The following is a 6,709-nucleotide window of genomic DNA, read 5'->3' as shown; positions in this document are numbered from 1 at the left end:
CCCAAACACTCCTTTCAGGTGAAGCAGCGATTTACTTGTACTTCTTTCAATGTAGTATACTGTATTCGCTGCTCACAATGTGGTCTCCTCTACATTGGGGAGACCAAGCGCAGACTGGGTGACCACTTTGCGGAACATCTCCGCTCAGTCCGCAAGCAGGACCCTGAGCTTCCGGTTGCTTGCCATTTCAACACTCCCCCCCTGCTCTCATGCTCACATCTCTGTCCTGGGATTGCTGCAGTGTTCCAGTGAACATCAACGCAAGCTCGAGGAACAGCATCTCATCTACCGATTAGGCACACTACAGCCTGCCGGACTGAACATTGAGTTCAATAATTTCAGAGCATGACAGCCCCCCATTTTACTTTTTTAGTTATTTTTTCTTCCTTGTTTTTACATTCTTTTTTACATTTTTTACAATCTTTTTTTTGCATTTATTTCATTTCATCTTAGTTTGTTCAGTTTGCTTACCCACTGTTTTTTTCAGGTTTGCACTTGCTGCTGTTCAGTATTCAGTGTATTTACACCTAATCTGTACTAATGCTTTGTCTTTCAACACACCATTAACATATTGTTTGCCTTTGCTCCGTGACCTTTTGGTCAGCTATGTGGCCTGGTCCAATCTACACCTTCTCCTTTGTTATCTCTTGCCCCACCCCCACCTCACTTGCTTATAATCTGTGACTTTTCTAATATTTGTCAGTTCCGAAGAAGGGTCACTGACCCGAAACGTTAACTCTGCTTCTCTTTCCACAGATGCTGCCAGACCTGCTGAGTGATTCCAGCATTTCTTGTTTTTATTTCTGTAATTGCTGTAGTCTGTAGGGTGATGACTGTTCTTAGAGACCCCAGAGCCATTTTTGAACTAGGACACAGACTTCTAAAATTGGGACAATCAATTACAGTGTTTTTTTAAAAATGGGTTGAAGTCACCTTCATATAAATCAAATTGATAAAGTATGGTGGGAATTTTAGGTCACTTCAGTTAATAATGAAAAAGTACATACAGTGACAGTATTGTATCAAAGGTTAAATTGTGGAAAAAGTAGCTGTCCCAATGCAGTAAGGCATAGCTGTGTGAATTTCTCTGAACAGCAAGCATGAAGTAAGGCAACAGTACATTTCCTAAATGGTCATGCTTTGACTGAAGAAATGAGAGTTGGTTATGTGTTTGGATTATCTGTGCTACAATGACCCAGTTTCTTCTTCTTTTCTTTTGGGCCTCCTTATCTCGAGAGACAATGGATACGCGCCTGGAGGTGGTCAGTGGTTTGTGAAGCAGCGCCTGGAGTGGCTATAAAGGCCAATTCTGGAGTGACAGGCTCTTCCACAGGTGCTGCAGAGAAATTTGTTTATCGGGGCTGTTGCACAGTTGGCTCTCCCCTTGCGCCTCTGTCTTTTTTCCTGCCAACTACTAAGTCTCTTCGACTCGCCACAATTTAGCCCTGTCTTTATGGCTGCCCGCCAGCTCTGGCGAATGCTGGCAACTGACTCCCACGACTTGTGATCAATGTCACACGATTTCATGTCGCGTTTGCAGACGTCTTTATAACGGAGACATGGACGGCCGGTGGGTCTGATACCAGTGGCGAGCTCGCTGTACAATGTGTCTTTGGGGATCCTGCCATCTTCCATGCGGCTCACATGGCCAAGCCATCTCAAGCGCCGCTGACTCAGTAGTGTGTATAAGCTGGGGATGTTGGCCGCTTCAAGGACTTCTGTGTTGGAGATATAGTCCTGCCACCTGATGCCAAGTATTCTCCGAAGGCAGCGAAGATGGAATGAATTGAGACGTCGCTCTTGGCTGGCATATGTTGTCCAGGCCTCGCTGCCGTAGAGCAAGGTACTGAGGACACAGGCCTGATACACTCGGACTTTTGTGTTCCGTGTCAGTGCGCCATTTTCCCACACTCTCTTGGCCAGTCTGAACATAGCAGTGGAAGCCTTACCCATGCGCTTGTTGATTTCTGCATCTAGAGACAGGTTACTGGTGATAGTTGAGCCTAGGTAGGTGAACTCTTGAACCACTTCCAGAGCGTGGTCGCCAATATTGATGGATGGAGCATTTCTGACATCCTGCCCCATGATGTTCGTTTTCTTGAGGCTGATGGTTAGGCCAAATTCATTGCAGGCAGACGCAAACCTGTCGATGAGACTCTGCAGGCATTCTTCAGTGTGAGATGTTAAAGCAGCATCGTCAGCAAAGAGGAGTTCTCTGATGAGGACTTTCCGTACTTTGGACTTCGCTCTTAGACGGGCAAGGTTGAACAACCTGCCCCCTGATCTTGTGTGGAGGAAAATTCCTTCTTCAGAGGATTTGAACGCATGTGAAAGCAGCAGGGAGAAGAAAATCCCAAAAAGTGTGGGTGCGAGAACACAGCCCTGTTTCACACCACTCAGGATAGGAAAGGGCTCTGATGAGGAGCCACCATGTTGAATTGTGCCTTTCATATTGTCATGGAATGAGGTGATGATACTTAGTAGCTTTGGTGGACATCCGATCTTTTCTAGTAGTCTGAAGAGACCACGTCTGCTGACGAGGTCAAAGGCTTTGGTGAGATCAATGAAAGCAATGTAGAGGGGCATCTGTTGTTCACGGCATTTCTCCTGTATCTGACGAAGGGAGAACAGCATGTCAATAGTCGATCTCTCTGCACGAAAGCCACACTGTGCCTCAGGGTAGACGCGCTCGGCCAGCTTCTGGAGCCTGTTCAGAGCGATTCGAGCAAAGACTTTCCCCACTATGCTGAGCAGGGAGATTCCACGGTAGTTGTTGCAGTCACCGCGGTCACCTTTGTTTTTATAGAGGGTGATGATGTTGGCATCGCGCATGTCCTGGGGTACTGCTCCCTTGTCCCAGCACAGGCATAGCAGTTCATGTAGTGCTGAGAGTATAGCAGGCTTGGCACTCTTGATTATTTCAGGGGTAATGCTGTCCTTCCCAGGGGCTTTTCCGCTGGCTAGGGAATCAATGGCATCACTGAGTTCCGATTTGGTTGGCTGTATGTCCAGCTCATCCATGACTGGTAGAGGCTGGGCTGCATTGAGGGCAATCTCAGTGACAGCATTCTCCCTGGAGTACAGTTCTAGGTAGTGCTCAACCCAGCGGTCCATCTGTTTGCGTTGGTCAGTGATTATGTCCCCCGATTTAGATTTGAGGGGGGTGATCTTCTTGATGGTTGGCCCAAGAGCTCTCTTCATGCCATCATACATTCCTCTGATGTTTCCGGTGTCTGAGGCCAGCTGAATATGGCTGCATAGGTGTTGCCAGTAGTCGTTTGCGCAACGCCTAGCTGTTCTTTGTGCAGTACTTCTGGCTGCTTTAAGTGCTGCGGATGTTAAATCGCTGGGGGCTTTCTTGTAGTTCAAAAGTGCAATGCGCTTAGCGGCTATGACAGGTTCCAGCTCTTCATTATGAGATTGAAACCAGTCTGCATTTCTCTTCGCACTTTTGCCGTAGGTGGTCAAAGCTGACTCATAGATGGCGTCTCTGATGTGGGCCCACTTGGTCTCAGCATCCCCTGTGGGAGTGTTTTGAAGGGCTGTTACAAGTGAATTTAGAAATTTTTGTAACAGCTGTGGGTGAGAAATTCTGCTCGTGTTGATGCGCGGGTGGCCCTTCTGCTTGGAATGATGCAACTTCTTTGGTCTGAGTCTAACCTTGCTGCACACCAGGGAGTGGTCGGTGTCGCAGTCCGCACTGTGGAAGCTGCGTGTGATTTGAACACTGTTTAAGGCGGCTCGCCTTGTGACAATGAGGTCTAGCTGGTGCCAACGACGTGATCTTGGGTGCCTCCATGAAACCTGGTGACAGGGTTTAGTGTGAAAGAACGAGTTGGTGATGCAGAGGTTATGATAGGTACACAACTCAAGCAGTCTCTGCCCGTTCTCATTCATCCTTCCAACGCCATAGCGCCCAAGGCAGGAGGGCCATGAGTCATGGTCGGCCCCAACCCTTCTCAATTATTGGGGGAGGGGAAGAGGGACTGTTGGGTCAATGACCTGCTGCCAAGTCTTTGTCAGTGTTGCTGTGTAACTATTGGGTTGGAAGCATATGGTATTATCCCAGAGTGTCTTGTCTCTGCTTATTTCACCTCTTCGTTCCCTCCACCTTTGTGCCTCCAGTATGCTGCATCTGGGTGCCATACACAGTTAAATGCTACCATGATATCACTCAAGTAGCCTTTTAACAAAAAGTTCCAAGAATTACAATTTTGTTAGCATCACTAATCCATTTTATAATGGTCTGAGATAGTTAAATAATTTCTTTTGGCGTCTTTTGCTAATTGTTCTCTCCTCTTCACATGAAGGTACTAAGTAATGCTAGGACATGGTTGCATGGATATAGGTCACCCCTCAGTACAGTGATCAAATGGCCTTTCTTTATGTGTGAGTACAGACAGTGAATGCAGGTTGACAATTCAAAGAAAGACTTGCATTTAACTAGCGCCTTTCATGACCTCAGGACATCCCAAAGTGCTTGAAGCCAACAAAGTAGTTTTGAAGTGCAGTCACTGATGTAAAGTAGGAAACGGGAGAGAGGACAGGAACACTAAAACCTCTTGTTGTATTCCTATTACAATTAACTCAGCACAGATCAGCAATCAGGGGTCTTCTTGTTTATATGGTTCAGTTAAAGGCTGCAAGAATGATCTAAGGATCTTTGAGATGTATTTTTTTTAAATTCAATTCAATCTGTAAAGTTACTGCAGTGGAGCAGTAGTTTTTGATTGCAACTGTGCCGTCAGAGAGGTGAGGATGGCAAGCTACCCTTTGCTGACGTCTACTGTGGATAACTGAGCACAAACAAAATACATTTTTAACCACTATTGTACCGTGTTATCACTAGGTTTATCTAATGCATTTTAGGAAAATTACTCTTAAGCTGATATACATTAATATTGTGTAAATATACTCTGTGCATTACTCCAGCACCTTTCTCCGCTATTATGAAACTCAAAATGCTCGTTCTGCACAGCAGACATCCAGGTCTATATGGCTAAACTTTGGGTGGGGTGGGGAAGGGGAAGGGGGATTATTTGGCCTTTGCAGGGGCCTGGTCTTTAGCAGCTATTAGATGATAACTGACACAAGGAAGGGGAGAAAGCTGCTAAATATTCTTTTAACAAAATCTTCCTTTGTCAACGGCAGCCATCCATCTCATGAAATTAATTAAACTGAGTTTAGTGGAAATCCCTGCGTACCACTAATTTGTGAAGTTCATGAAATGGGAGAGCAAAAATGTAAATTTTAGCTTGCATGCCCATAGTAAAACCAAAAGGTAAGCTAAACAGCTGAACACTCAGACAAGACGCAAACATGATCTAAGTTGTGTTTTCTCTGCCATGTAGAGGTTTTCTTTGATAAAGAACATTTAATTTGCACTTGTGGGAAAAATGGGTGAGATCCCTTCCAATGTTGAGGCATCCAAACCGGAGACTACCAGGTTCAGACCTTGACCTGCGCAGTCAGCCAAGGCAGCTACAATTGGATTCAATACTTCTGGATTACAAAGGAGAAGGTTGGCCAGGCTTGCTGTTCATGATTACTATACCTGTGTGAGAATGCTGGGCGAAGGCATGTTTAGGCAAAAACATGAGCCACCTCATAGTTGTATACCCTGCCAACATCCTATCTAGGCTTACACATGAGGAATGGGTATTATGTCGTGGCAAGGACTCAACTTCTTCATAAAGGGAAAGGAAGAACGGGGAGAGGAAAATTGGTGGAAAAAGATAGAAAGGGTGAAATCAAGTAGGTATGATGTCTGATATTTAAACATATCTGATCATTAATTTTCCATCTTCCCTTGCGGTTGAGCGTTGACTATTTTAATGAAACAATCCCACATAGTAACTCTGTTTCTTCTCCCCCAGCCTTCCCAGTGTGCTCCTCAAGTCTCGAAGGTGCTGGCCCTCTCTGGTCCATGGTTCCAAAGGTACCAACAGCCGTCCAGTGGCTCACTCAAATAGCTACCTGCATCATGCAATCCCAGCTGATTAGTATCTGCTGGATATTTGTCCATGGGGAAATTGGACCCAATCCTTTCCATGCCCAATATCCACATTTTGCAGAAGGAGGCATTTGATAAGGATTAGATATGGAATCTCTGGATAACATCTTCATTTCGCCCCCCCCCCCCCCCCCCCCCCACTACCCCCCACTGTTCCCTGCTCATAGTGCAACTGAACATTGTTGGGGCATATGGCTGACTCAATCACATACTCAGATCACTGTGTATTGTGGTTAGTGGCATCATTGCATACAGGCAAACAGCTTATCTACTAATGTAGCAAAACAAATCCAGCAATCAAATAATAATGTTGCCCCTAACAAAAACAAGAAATGCTGGATTCACTCAGCAGGTCTGGCAGCATCTGTGGAAAGAGAAGCAGAGTTAACGTTTCGGGTCAGTGACCCTTAAGAAGGGTCACTGACCCGAAACGTTAACTCTGCTTCTCTTTCCACAGATGCTGCCAGACCTGCTGAGTGAATCCAGCATTTCTTGTTTTTGTTTCAGATTTCCAGCATCCGCAGTATTTTGCTTTTATAATAATGTTGCCCCTGATCACTCAGACAACTAGTCATTATCTTTGCTGTGATGTCCCCCTTTGTTTTCCTGCGACAGTGCTCAATAAAAGATTTGCATGAGGTGTGAAGTGCTGATGATAAAAAGCATCCCTTACTTCAGTATGGACAAGAAGTCTCA

At 45.5% G+C, this 6,709-nt stretch overlaps 1 protein-coding gene across 2 annotated transcripts in view; it reads left to right on the top strand.

Annotated features, from left to right (window-relative positions):
• LOC137353059 (striatin-3-like) overlaps positions 1 to 6,709 on the top strand; it is a 51,097-nt gene that overhangs the window by 1,533 nt on the left and 42,855 nt on the right. The window lies entirely within an intron of this gene.

This window comes from Heterodontus francisci, chromosome 40, assembly GCF_036365525.1.
Source record: "Heterodontus francisci isolate sHetFra1 chromosome 40, sHetFra1.hap1, whole genome shotgun sequence".
NCBI lineage: Eukaryota > Metazoa > Chordata > Chondrichthyes > Heterodontiformes > Heterodontidae > Heterodontus > Heterodontus francisci.
The sequence above is the reverse complement of the archived record's forward strand: the minus strand, read 5'-3'. Positions and strand labels throughout refer to the sequence as shown.